At 43.9% G+C, this 14703-nt stretch overlaps 1 protein-coding gene across 24 annotated transcripts in view; it reads left to right on the forward strand.

Annotated features, from left to right (window-relative positions):
• LOC122574326 (forkhead box protein P1-like) overlaps nt 1-14703 on the forward strand; it is a 247811-nt gene that overhangs the window by 95020 nt on the left and 138088 nt on the right. Inside the window, exon 1 of one of the 24 annotated variants that reach the window (XM_043741799.1) lies at nt 11179-11200. The exons of the other annotated variants lie outside the window; for them this stretch is intronic. The gene's annotated coding sequence lies outside the window, so the exon portion shown is untranslated. Of the gene's footprint in view, nt 1-11178; nt 11201-14703 lie in introns of those variants that run through there. 24 annotated transcript variants of the gene reach the window in all.

The raw sequence follows: 14703 nt of genomic DNA on the forward strand, positions 1-14703 counted from the left end.
GTCGTTTCAACGAACGATTCACGTGCCAGGAATGGTTTGTCGCAGTACAGAGACCTGTTATAGCGCTATCGTCTTTGCTTGTTTTTTCCTACCTCCACAACCCTCTGGCCCTTCCACGGTAAACAACAGACATACCCATCCCCCTGGCACAGCCACTGCCGACCCCGAGCCGTGCCTCCCACTTGCAAGGCACCACCCCTCATCAGTCGGTCTGTACAAATATACTATTGTATTGATCCTATACCTTTTCCACCTCCAACGTTCCTCCTTTTGTTCCCGAGTATCCTCGTTTTACATTTTAGCCGCTTCCGCGAAACAACTAATGTGCACCGAGTGTGTTGACAGTAACTGTCTCGCTATTGTTGCACCCTCTCGCACACGCCTCGTCCTCTTTCATCCCCCGTGCAATGAGAGGGATCATCGCGCCGTGTGCACGAAGCCCGCGGCATTCTTCCGTTCGATTCTTCTCTCATTTCGCGATAAATCGGCTTTCCCTCGGCTCCCTTTCGCGAGTCCGCACGCGTCCTCCAATCGGTTTACTTGTAACATTTAGAGGAGACACGATCGACGCTTGAATTTCGTCGATCGATCGTACAGATTTGGTAACGAATTGCATCGCTCACGTTGGGGCTTGATTTAAAAAAAAAAAAGTAGGTTCCATGAAATTAATCGGTAAATTATATTATTCACAATATCCAATATCGGTGTATTATTCTTCTTCTATACTTTAGCTTCACAAACATAAAACAGACGTATCCGTGATACTCGTAATAGATACATGTTATACGCATAAATATATGCATAGTAATGCATAATAAGGGAACGAAGGGTATGTATTATCGTGTAAATCTATGTGTAGAAAATCGAGTTCAAGTTTATTCAGATCTGGTAACAGCTACCGTTGCGTGGAGTCGTAATTTGAAGAAATTCCTGCGCAAGTAATCTCTAAATTATATTATCCAGGTTATCTGTACGTTCCTTCCTTTCTTTTTTTCTTTTTTTATATTTCAAGTTTTAGCAGGGTATGAATCGTTTTGCTGTAAATCTATAGGTAGAAAATCGAGACCAAGTCCACCGTTCGAAGGTATTTTTGCGTCTAACAAACGCTTAACGGGGGTTGGCGTTAATTACAGAGCGCGGAAAGTCGATTTCGCGAGGAGATCGCAATTTTGTAAATACGTGTGCGCCTATCGGTTTTATTGCCTCGACGGGGTTGTGTGTTTCTCAACAACAACAACACGCTGGGCGAACGCCGGCAAACAGGAGCAGCACGTAACGTGCATTAATACGAACGAGCTGCCGAGAAGTAAGACTGGCGAAAAGGGGTGGGAGTTTATATCGTGAGGTGAGCACGCGATGACGTGATTCTATCGATTATTAAACGAATAATATGCAGTCGCTCGCACTGCCCTGTACCATGTGCATCGAACCACACAGGCAATTTGGGTATGCATCGTATGCATGAGTTTATGATCGCGCGAAAATCCGGAATGTTCGGCACGGAGTGATACGATGGAAACGAAATAGAGTTCCTGCGAAACTAATTTCATGGAACGGTTACAACCGACGCCTCGAAAATGCCGTTGTGGTATTCTAAAATTAGGAGTTACACACGAACCACCAGCCCGGGCAACTCTTTTTTTCCTCCTGGTGCACGACTGCCCTCGTCCATGTGATACAGAACAGTCTCGAGCGTGGCCTTTTTTACGCGACAATACACGACGAATCACGGTGCATGCTGATTGAGAAAACCTCTACACTGTGATTTTCCGCGCTACATTGTGAAACCGGAATATTCCAAGAAATTAGGGGAATGAAAATGACTCGTTGCTGTTCGTTCCTATCGATCGTTTGCTTGGAACATTTTTTTTTTTTTTTTTCAAATCGAGCAAAAGATTTTTCACTGAGCGCACTACGATTTAGAGATTTAAAATATGCGCGTAAAATTTTCGTCGGTGAGGACGATCAAAAATTTCCCTTTCGTCCGATTCTGTCAGGTGAACCGTACCGAAACCTCTAGGACAATTTGCACGACGTCGTTGCGTGCCCAGTGAGAGCCGGTCCGTACGTACAAACAGGTATCGTAACGATCGTAACGCATCGAGGTCGAAGTAACCTGCAAGGTAACGAGCAAAAAGGATTGCGCTAACGAAGTGCCTGACGGGTAACTTGCCCAAGCCCTGCGTCCGGGGCAATAATGTTCCCCCCGGTTGGTAAACTCGTGTTTGCACAACTCTTTGTCCCAGAAGTACACACACGCGGTTACAAAGGCGTACGTGCACGTCAACGTCGAAGAGACGACGCGACACGGACGAACGAACCGACGACTCCTGCCCTCGCGTGCTCGGACCTAAGGTTTTTTTTTCCCAGTTGTTGTATGCATAATAGCATTAGGATTCATTAGCAATCAGAGATGGACCGACCGGACGCCCCGTTGGATTGTTTACCAGAGTTCAGTCAGTTCACTCGCGACTCTTCCGCCCGTTGCAACCCCCCTGCAACAGGCCGTTTCCGACGTTGCGTCGTTCTGCATCGTTAGAAACGTCGGTAATTTCGTGGCTCGTCGCGTCGAAAGACGTCACGCTCGAGAAACTTGAATTTTACCAAACACACAGAGAGGTCGCTTGGAATTTTTCGAACGGTAGACCACCGTAGAATCTTCGTTCTACGAATTGATTCATTTATCCGGATGTAATAATATCATTCGACGAGAGAGGCAGAGGAAGAGAGAGAGAGAGAGAGAGAGAGAGAGAGATTTGGATTTGGATTCTGGTTTCAATGAATTCGTATAAAATGTTTATCGTCGTGTCTCGAATTTCTTACTTGTTTCTCCCAGGTCCTGTTGCACGAAGCAACGATACAGCTGGCGTAGATGTGCGTGTTTTGTTGAAAGGTAGTGTCATTGTGGACGTTCGCTAACAATAAATTACTCGACGGTTGTTAGAGCCGACAATACGCGCGTCTGTATCAATTTACCTGGAATCGAGCGACATGACTGAACTTTCGCGTGTAATTTCTATCTACGAGGAACGTTGAAAAGGTAATGGAATACCCGGGCTCCTGGGCGTCTATTTATAATTTCGTCTCATTCATTCGAAAAACAATCAAACGCGGTGAAATCGTACGGGTGGACGAGGTCTCTTTCGCTCTTGTTGCGACGCCGATCGAAAAGGGGGATAAAACGACAATGAAAATACATTTGCAGGCAAAAGCGACAGGCCATCGAGATAGCTTATGCTTCCTGGAAAGAGGCGAAGGTTGTCACTTTACTCGGTACAGGACATGGCCACCTCGTATTCTGTTTAGTTTGCCGTTCGATTCCTAGCAAATATCGTTTGCGCTGTTCAATGGGTCTGCACGGAATAAACATCGTCCAAGTATCCGCTTAAGCAGAAAGACGGAATCGACGTGGAAAAAACGCTGGATGCGTCACCAGTTCCTTTGCGATTTCTGGTCGTTTCGTTTAAAATATACTGAAAATGATAGGACAGTTGAATTATAAGCCATTTATCTGTATCGCAGACTATCGTTCATAAGTATCCGGATATGTAAATGAATACTAATTTTATCAAAATACAAATAACTAATACAAACAAGGTACCGGTAAGTTAACTGGAAGTTTGCTGGTAACGGTATTTACACGCTATCTTCTTTATACAGTTAGCAGACTGTAAATTTAAATTTAAAGAGGCGAAAAAACTTAGCAACGCTAATATCGACATATTTACGTACGACTACTTAGAATAATGTTAGTACTTGTCACTTTGCATTATCTGATTTATAATTTGAAAATGAAACAATCCCTGGAAAACAAGTTTTTCGTATAACAACATATTTGAACGATAATCTAAGCGTTAGCTTGTAAAAGTCTGGAATGATCATAAAGGATAAAATCATCGCAGATTTTTCTATCAGTAATTTTGTGATTCAATTACGTCCTATCAAAGATAAGCGAGTTTGCAGATACTATCGAACAGTGGTCTACATTCAAAAAGATAGAAACAGACATCTTCGGTTATATCGTCTTTTGTTGAACTGCGCTGTGGGAAATAAAATCGTTTTACGATAAAGTGTCAGGAGGCATGGTCACCAATTAATTCGCTGGTTCGGCTTGCTACCTTCTATTTAGAGATTTTTACGGATCACGCGTGTTCGATCGGGATTAAAACGAAGAGACTGGATGGTTGTTCTCGTGGGGAGGACGGGAGGGTGGGACGACGAATCGTTGGAAAACGGCCGATTAGCTTTTCGACAAAGGATGGCCTGGGCAAGGGGGGAGGGATCGGTTCCCAATACCATTGTATTGGTAAACGGCGTTCATTATAAATAGGGACCACGACACAAAGCACAGAATAAATATCGAGATATCCTATTTCCGCGGGATGATCGTGTCCGCTGTTTATTCTATCATTTTTTCACGAGATTTCAGCGAAGTGTAAATACTGCGGAAAATGCAGAAACGCAAGGCGACTAAACATAACGATTATAAGCGCCCAGGGGCTTCGATGCGCCGTGCTGCGCGCTGCTGGCTTGTTTTCAATGCAGTTGCATTGAACCTTGCCTCCGCGTTCTGGGCGGCCTCCTCATCCCCATCGTTACCGTCCGAACCCGGGGTAACTGCGCCCTTTGTAAAATGTCGTATTGACCTAAAAAACGAAAAATGCAACAGTCGACTTGATGAAGTTCGTCGAGGTATCGTAATTGCATCGCCCGGAGTGTGCTTTGAGCTCTTTTCACCCCCGTCGGGGCTGCGGAGGTCTCGAAAGCCGAGAGAGACCTACGCATTGTTATGAGCTTGTCAGAAATTATTTAAAAAATTAATTTCCCGTGACACGAAACGAGCTCTTTCTCTATCTTCCTCTCGCTCGCAGATTTTATATTATATCCAACCGGACAAGGGATTTTTTATCGCAAACCATATCTCCCATCCACCCCTTCGCGTTATTTCTCTTGTTCCGAGTATCGTCGTTGCGTGTGTCGTTATCGTCGTCCTTGTTTTTCAAATACGTTTAACCAAGATTCTTGGGGTTTAGCATGGGCGAATCCTTTGTCACCGATCGTCGATTTAACTCGACACGTGACACTTACGCGTTTGTTCCTTTGACTTTTCGATCGTTTCGCGGAACAGATGTTCTATATAATCCGCGCCCTTCAAGGCCTAAAGTTTCCCCTTTAGTTTTATTACCAAATTCGCAAGAAGCTGCGCCACCCAATTTTTATCGGTGTTGTTTTATCTGACACTTCTCAGGCTGCCTGTTAAGCGTTTGCCTTGAAAACGATGTTTAATAAGAGTAGTTTCGCGAAAGGGATCCAAAGTTTCTCGACACTATGTCGCGAAGATGTTTTTCTCGAAACGGCGAGGGTGTCGGCAGAGGGGAGGAGAACCGAGTCAAGAGACGGGGATAATTTTCAGACATTAAAAATGATATCGGGGCAAAACGCCGCGGGACAAGGGTTGAAATGGCCCGTAGGAAGCGAGAGAGGGGTTGAACGCGACGTGGGGAGGGAAAAGTTGGTGTATAAACACAAGTTACGTAAGTACATTACAAAGTGTAATGGCGAATCGGAGGTTGCTGCTTGGTCCGCGCCGAGTAAAAGTGGCCTCTTTAACCCCCGAGAAGGCAACCCCCGTCATTTATTATGCTATATTGTTACAAGGAAATTGCGTTTTTATAAGCGGACTCAGCTCGAGGAGCGAGCCACAAAGACTCGCTTTTTATCTCAATTTTTGCCTCCTGTTTTTCAACGCGCATCGTTCTTGCGGAATCTCTCGCATTTCCACGCGATCTTGCTTCAAAATTCTCTACAGTTTCCCGCAAACGCCACTACAGTGTATTAACGTTGTTAACGTTAAGCTTACGAATCTACTAGGAACCGCGTAACATCTTGCTGGAAACACAGACGGCAGCGGCGCTTTTTCGCGGGAAAAATCGAAACATTCCACGAAACGAGCTTTTTCACGTTTCAACGCCTTCGGCGTACGAGCCACGCTGGCTTTATTAATCCGAAAAGCTCTCAGTATCCCCGGAGAAGCTTTCTCCGCTGTCGAGTACCGTCGGGAGAAACAGAGAGGAGAAGAGAGCTGCTCGAAAATTCCGTGAGCGTGTGGGGCGTGAATTGGGATTCGAGCTTTTGTACATTAATATCACGAGTGGCGACCCAGCCGTACTTCCTTGCAAGCTTCGCCGCACCCCGCATCTCGAGGGGTGGAAAAGAGGGAAAAAGGTGGACCGAACTGGCAGCATGTTGCGCGATCGTAAACACTTTGCATATTTCCCGTACCATTGGTGAGGCCCCCTAGCTGGCTAGCGGCACCTTTCCGTCTTTCTCTCTCTTTATCTTTCTCTCTTTCTCTCTTCTTCCCTCTTTCGTGGCCGCATACCGACGCTTTGCAATTAACTAAAATCGATTGTACGAAGGTGCAGGATGGAACGGGCTCGATATATATATATATATGTTTCGATGGGTTTTCGTGGACACGTAATATCGCGAGATTTCATTCGATTCTTTCCGTTTCGTTAAACCGCTTCGGAACGTGATGTTTCTTTTTGGGGTTTTTCCTCTCTCCTGTTTTGGGGGACTTGCTTTTATTCTTTTTTTAGTGTGTACGCGCGTTCACACGCCTCTTCACCCTTTTGCCGGGCTATTTATTTTATTGCGATTCAATCGTTGGCTGGCTAACGACGTTCTCGTTTAGTCAGCCCCTCCTTTCTTCTCCTTTCTCGTAGGTTTTTTTCTTTCCCGTTTCGCTCCGTCGGACTCGCGAGACCAATTATTAATTTTCCCGAATATAATAAATGTCCGACCCTCTCTGTCTCTATTCCTCATTGTCCCGGACAAGAAAAAGAGTAAACTGGTAATAATAATAATGCCATTGATTTCGAGAATCGAAAGTTTCGGGCCACTTCTCCGATTGTGGCGAGAAAGCGGCTCTCCGCTGGGGAGAAAAAAAAAAGAAGAAACGCGAGTAAGGGAGGAAAAAAGGTAGCCTGGCGCGGGCGAAGTTTAGACTCTTTCTCTCTATCCCTCCCTCTGCTGGTTCATTAATGGAGAAAGGGTGGCTGCGTAAGAGTTGAAAGGAAGGAACGAGCTGGGCGAAGGAACGAGTAGAGGGGAGAGGATGAATCGTGGAGCCTTCCGAAATCCGGGGAGCCTTGTAATTGGACCGGGGATTGCAAAACGTCGAAACGCCGTCGAGACACGTCTGTCAGCTGGTGTTCTTTCATAACGCCGGGGTATTTAGGAAGTCGAGAATTTTTCGCCAGAAATTTATGAGTCATTGAGTTCGAGGCAGTTCGAGAACTCTCGTTCTCTTCGATCGTCTGACATCAGCTTGGGTATCCGGCAATTTCACCAGTGAATTGCTTTCATTCCGAGTTTCTCAAGCTTCTCTCGAAGAACAAAACAGATTAACAACTACGTACAATTTCTCATGTATTAGACACGTTATAGTCTGTATCACGACGATGAAATCGTTCGACTAATAGTCCTACAGCTTCCTACAGTCTACAGCTAGAAAATTATATTTGCCCGATAGTCGGTCGATTTTGTTCAACCTTCGACGAGACACGTAAATTAGAGCCGAAGTAGCGCGAATTAACGAGCGACAAGAAAATTCATGTCTCGATCTTCGAAACTCTTCCCACTTCGGGCAACGTTCGCCAGCATACAGTATGCACGATAATTCCGCGAGGCGTCTTTCTCCCAAGAAACCCGCTGAAATAACCAACCGACCTTACCATCCAGCTGGATTAACTCTCTCAACCGTGTGTCTACCGCGGAAAGTAAAATATTATATCTGGCCTGGGTGGGCCAGTGGCCGCAAGAAATACGCGCGGTCGAGTGTTTTTCTATCGCCAAAAAACGACGAAAGATTCGAAAACATGGAAGGAGAAGTTTCTGCACTGGGCGATATTAGCCGGCGTTACACCGGCGCCCCGTTATATTTGATTGGGCTGTTCGTGTAAGAACACCCTCAAGCTCCTCCGCAGCTACCCTTCCAACCACCACTCCTCCTCTTTCTCCTTCTTCTCCTCCTCTCCTCTACGACTGCCTCTTGGCCCTCTTCTGCTCATCCACTCCCTCGGTCTGTGCAGCGAAATGTTGGTTAAATAATATCCGCGCTTCCAACCGTAATTATCTCGCTCTCAGATTTTCTGCCTTGCGGGGCGAAGAAGGTGGAGAGCCGAGAGGTTGGCTGAGGAGAGGGGAGGGCCGATTCTGCTCTGGTAAAAGGCAAGGGATGGAAGGATAGAAGTTGGAGATTGAAGGAAAAGCGTGGGTATGAGAGTATTAGAGATAGCGCCGGTTGATATTCGCGCGCCAGAGAGACATTCCTTGATGATGGTTCGTGCTACCGGGGTGTTGTTAGTCGAACATCGTCGAATGCTGTAATTGATAGGGTTCGAGATGGTCGATCGAACGTGTGCTTCCTATGCGTTTAGACGAAGCGAGCGAATGCGTGGTCCTTCCAACGGTTTTAATAAAGTTGAAGCGTAAACGAGCAATCTATCGCTGTTTGACGATTGCTCGCCGAATCGGAAATCGAACATCCCAGTGCTCTGTGAAAATGCATTTGCAATTATAATTTCTTCATCACACATTGTTGTCATGAATCCGAACGAAGATTGAATTGGGAATAACTATTCCCAATAAGCGTTCTAGATGCTCGATCTAATCTTTGTGAACGTTCGCTCGCCATCTTCATGATGAAACTCTTTTAATGTGAATATGTTTACGAACAGATGACCGTTTGCTCGTAACTAGCACGAACGAGTGCTCTTGCTCTCGTTCCTCTCTGTGTTGCTGCCCGTTTGAATGCATCATTAGATGAGAATTTTGTGCGTAATATAGTCGACTATAATGGCGGGCTGTTTTGCAGAATGGCATGCAAAACAGTGGGAAGATTGATACATTCGATGCTTGGACGATAGGAGAAGCGGACAGCGTGTGATGTATGGGCCTCTTGATGCGTTCGTTCGTAAGATTGTATGTAGAGAAGGTCGTTAAAAATCGAAATTTTATATTCGAAATGCTTTTTCGCAGCAACTCGAGCGTTTTCTGGAGAGACGCCAGGGGATGGGTAACAGAGTAGCTACATTTCTGTAGCCCTATATTCATGCTCGTTTTATTGACAGAAGAGAAAACCCAGGCTATTTTATGCGGGCATCCAGGATCGTTTGCAACATACCGAAAAAGCTAACAATAAGTCAAAACACCGGCGAAGAAGAGGTAGCATTTTATGAATAATTCATCGATCGCGAAAGGTATTAGTAGAAGGCACGAGCCAGCCGGTAACATGTAAATGAAGCGATAAATTTTGCATGGACAGCCCGCGAGCCTCCCTGTAACCTCAATTTGGCACAGTTTTGTTGCTTCTTTCTACCCGCTTGACGATTTAATCGTGTCGGGAACCATAATCGACTCGTCCAAAATCTAAAATCTATACTCTGTATCGTTAAAAATACGTTTCTCTTTATCGATTATTCGAAGGCCACACGGCAGGAGAATATGATAAGGTGATTTTTCTTATTTCTCAAATTTTTCATAACGCTTGGTGATTAAAAAAAAAAAGAAATTCATATAAAGTAAATGCAGGAGAGAATCTGATAAATTATAATCTGACGCAAATCACTTGAGAATAGATGTCCCATTCATGTTGCTTTTTAAAAAACGAATAATATCAATTTAGTTATTATATTGAGTTGATCTAATTAACGTTAAACTGTATAACCAATGTTACTAATATTCATTGAGTGTTTAAGAGAATAATAAAAATATATACAAAGATTTAATCACGAAGTCAGATGAGAAGATAGCTGCAACATGGATTTGGTTAACACGTTGAATTTGAAACTTGCTATTGTAATACAAAGAAGAGAAAATGTGATGTTTCTCGCCTGTTGCCTTCATTTAGGAAAATTCTATTAAATATAAACATCGATTTCTGGCATCGTTGATGGGGGTTATTTCGTTCGCAATTAGACATCGGCTGTGCAATTTCATCACGCTGGAATCATAAGGCTTATCCAGCGGGAAGATCGACCAGGCCACAGACCCCTTGAAAATCCGACAAAACTCTTCCGGCGCCCTCGAAGCCACTAGCAACCCCTTTTCTCCAAGTAACCGTCGCGTAAAAGGGGGGTAATGGCAGCGCGTTGCGGTTTTCAGCCTTTACGACCGAATTACGACTTTTCAACTATTTTTACGACAGTTGTTTCAATTATTTCACCAATTTGCAATTAAGAACGCCAGGCACCGCGGCAGTTGAACGCCGTCCGGGGGCCTCCGCGGAGGGTTGCAAAGGGTTGGCGCCTCTCCGAGCTTTATGGGGCTGATAATTTCGTGATTAGCCAATTAAAGGAGAAAAAAAAAATTAAATCGCGCGTTTCTCCAGTCTCGGTCGATCGTCAGATGAACCTACGCTCTTGACGTTATCTTTAATTTTTCCCTTTCTTAACCTCGTTCGAACAGCATTCGTTCCGACCGATACGTATCCGACAAGTCACTTTCCAAACACGTTCATAACGCATGTAATTGACAAATACACAGCATTTCTATGCGGTTATGCGAAATTTGAAAGCGTAAATATGCACGGAATGCAGATAACATGAAATCGCGTATAAAGTGTAAAAAATATGACATTCTTTATAACATTAATTAGTTAAAAGAACTTCTTATCTGGATTGCAGATTTTTTATTGTATTCGCAAAACTATGAATTTGCACAGATATCCGCAAGTGTACGGGCAAGGAATATGTTTTATGGGATAAAATCGCGATAAAGTCTAAAGGGTTAAACTCTATCGTACTGCTTTCTTTCTTCATAAAAAAGATACGTAGCAGTCATTCCCATACCATCCACTGTGGGTCGGTGGAAATTCAAAGAAATTTTCTTCGGAAGATCGTAGACCGACTCGGATTACCGTACCTTTTATTGACAACGATTCGTATTCCCGATCGAGTTCTGGTTCGATCAGCAGGCTAATTTCTACCTTCTCGTTCCGACAAGATCTGCCAATCGAACGTGGCAATACTTTTAAGCTTGAGTCCAAAGGGACTGGCGAGTAGGAGAAGGTGGCGGAGGAGGTCAGTATTTGTTCAGTGGTGTGGTAAGCCGAGTGTGGTAGTGGGGTTGTTGGCATCGTGGTCGAACGGGGGCATCGAGGGGAGCCCGAAGGAGCTAGTGGCGCAGAATAACGGTAAGTCTAGTGTTTATTTGATGGCCCGTAATCACGCTATTTTGTCATCAACGGTAGGCCTCCTTCCGCGATGTAGACCGTCCGTGGGGCTGGTTCTGCACTTATACTTACCCTAACTCACCCCCGTCCGGGCAGCCCACTCGAGAAGGAGGAACTAATTCGAAGGCTTTGCCGCAGTCAGGGTGCATCTTGCTTCCGGTATAACTCTAGCCAGGCAAATGTATACAAGCGCGTGTACTGGGATATATGTTCGCGCAATCGAATCGAGATTTCTGATATTCCTCGTCTTGCTATCGTGTGCCTCCGGCGTATGATCATCCTACACGATGATATATCAGAATCCAAAGAAATCGTTCGATTTGTAAACTGGAAGGAAATTTGAGAAATTTCTTTTAACATCTGAAAAAAATATTTTTAGGTTGCTACTACAGTGAAGGACAAAGAAGTGGACATGTAAATGTTTCAGTGATTAGAAGAATAATATAGCATAGTGGATTCATTCAATGATTTAAGGTCGTGGTTCAACGCGGGAATGCAATCAAAGATAGCGAACAATGCTGCGCGTGAATGTTGCGTTATGAATTATTTATGAACATTATGTTGTTGCACGCGTCATGCTCTTCGGAGATTTATGGCAGCGAATTATTTTTCTGCTCGCGAACATTCGAAAGAAGAATAGAACATAAAACGCCGCGATGATATTCAAATAGTTCTAGTTACAAGCGTGCAATTATCGCCGTGTTCTATAGGTTCGGATGACTCGCGAACGATTTCGAAAGTGTTGTTAAGTTTGAATACTCCCGATCGATCTTGGGGGACGTTTCTTGAGGTTCTACGGATCTTGAAAGAGAATAGAGTCGCGGCTCGTGCAAAGAGCATGTGTAATAACGGTGCAGGCCACGTGAATCATCGGGCAAACGCCGCACCCACGTCTGTACGCCTTCGCTGTGTATGTTTTTGTTGTATTCTCTAACGTGCCGTATCGTTGCCTTGCCGTTTATTGCATTTCTAATGCAGCTAATGCATTACGGTACACCGCCTTTGCGACTCGACCACATCGTTGATCTGGCAGGTGAAATCAGCTTGTAATTATGCTTTCCGCATTTTTCTTATTTAAATATCATAAAGACAGTACCGTACAGTTTCCCTTTATATAATTCTATAAAATTAATTTCACGATGATCGTCTATTTATCTATTTATTACCAAACTGTTGCATCTAAAGTGGAAAATGTCATCAATTAAAAAGCTTCCTGGAAAAAGAGTTCAAATTCTTCATACTTGTTACATTTGTATTAATAATTATAATGACTCTTAGAGAACTTTTTATATCTTTTTATATCATTTATATATAGAGAATTCTTTTTATATCTATAAAACAAATAGAAATTTTCTTATATAATAATTCAACTGTATAATTTATTTTTCAATCCTTCTAAAAATATGCATCAAAAATTGATGGTATATTTTGTTTGCCTTTCCACCGTTGCTGTAATCCAGCTAAGGATCAAAATAGTGTTAAGAAGGTACTGTAATAACTTTCGGGCCTATTGCTTCGAACATGACGTTGGAAACAGTTCCCAAAGGGCAGCTTGAAATTGCATTAACCGCATAAAGTCAAGTCGCAAAAGGCTCGGGCATAATTTTCACGATAACACGTGAAATAGAACATCCGAGTGATTAATGCACGCGCTTCATCAAGCATGCCATCTTCGTATGGTGCAGCGTGTATTATATGCCTGAGCGAAATTAATATTCCGAGCGCGGCAACGTGTCTTAAAATGTAAATAAGCCAGCAAAACGTGCACGTAGGTGTCGGAATGCAAATTCTTGATTTGTCGCGCTTATCGTTCTCCTATGACAACAACGAGGACGGACCAGCAAAAACCATAATGTAGCATTTCGATTCGGCACTGGCATCTTGAGAAGCTGCCCGGCTATGATATCGAAGCACGCGTGTTACTTAGGTTAATGTTACTTAGGCGACTCGCATAGCATCGGTGTACACCTCGTTGAAGACTTAATACGCGTAAGCAAGTAATCCCCCGTATCTCGACGCTTTCTCGATGGAGAGTCACGATTACCTTACCCTAAGCTATTGGGTTACCACAAATCCCTTGTATGCTCCGCTGATTACCTATCGTCCTCGACTCCTTGCAGAATTCGAAATTTCAAATTGATAGAACGATACAGTGGAATTTCTGTGAATTCGAAATAATTCTTATGCTCATTTATTCTAATTATTCTTGCGTAGTACTCACTTTTAAAATACTATAGAATGAAAGTAAACTTTCAAATTCTATCAGACAAATTAAAATTTGTCAAATTTAACGCTCAGATATTAACTCTTTAATCCGAGTAATTTATAATATAATGTTTTCGAGTATCCAAACGACATAATTAAAATTTTGTAGATTCCAGGCAACGTAATTCAAATTCGTCGAATTTGAATCGTCATGATCAATAGTTTAAATGCTTTCAATTGCGATCGCTATTATGCAGATCTTTAAATTTGAACGATCAGATTCAAATACAAGAATTTATTAGCTTCTCGAAAGTAACCCAATCTTCCCCGTGTCTCCCGATATTTCACCTTAAGTTACCGACGATAATTCCCGTTATTTGTCATTTCAATAATCGATTCCACTTGACACGGCATCGCTCACGTTACACCGGGGAAACTAAATATAGAGGATCTAAATGCAAACTCAAATGAGCTTCGTTCCACAGTCATTCTTCTAAAGCCACATTCCCAACCAGACCTTTACTCGCCGAGCATAATTCACGAAGAATTTCCTTTGAAAATATCTCAACTCCTAATCATCGATTCGTGACCACGATGAACGTGGCCCAATAGTCGGCCAGCGGAACACGCTTGCGTCTCGCAAGCTGCACGCAAGTGCAAAGCATCACGGTGGGTCGTGGCGTCGGCTTGCGGTAGCCCATGGTTATAGCACGGATCATAATAATTGCCGAAACTTGCTTCAAAGCGGCAAGCATTCCCCTTATTTGCGAAGGGTTATAGTTTCGGTTAGCGGCAGGGACTGACGCAAAGCTTCATTGTAGCGGTTCGGCAAGAACTGCGTTATATAGCAGTCGACTGCTCGCACAAGGAGTGAGAGGGAAGACTGTAAGAAATTAAAAGAAAAGAAGAGGAGATGGTGTGCACGTCGTGTCAGACACGTCCGAGTCTTAAGAACATTTTCTAGCTTAAGGGTTCTCCTCTCGTAACGAAACTTACCCTTTTACTCCGGTGCGCTCGTGCTATCTCCCTTCGTCGTTGCACGTCGATTTCGTGGCTGTTGTTCAGGTTACGCGAAAAGAGAGACGTTTCGCCTCGCCACGGCAAACTTGTCGAGAACTTCGACGCCGGAACTTGTCCATAGAAGAGAAGCGTCAAGCGGAGCCCTCTCTCTACCTTCTAAGCGTTGGTTGGCTCGACCGCCTGCTACCAAGCTCGTCCGTTAGGTTTCTCGGTTGCTTTTGGTTGCTTGCTTGGCCGCG

Source organism: Bombus pyrosoma, linkage group LG13 (assembly GCF_014825855.1).
Source record: "Bombus pyrosoma isolate SC7728 linkage group LG13, ASM1482585v1, whole genome shotgun sequence".
Taxonomy (NCBI): Eukaryota; Metazoa; Arthropoda; class Insecta; order Hymenoptera; family Apidae; genus Bombus; species Bombus pyrosoma.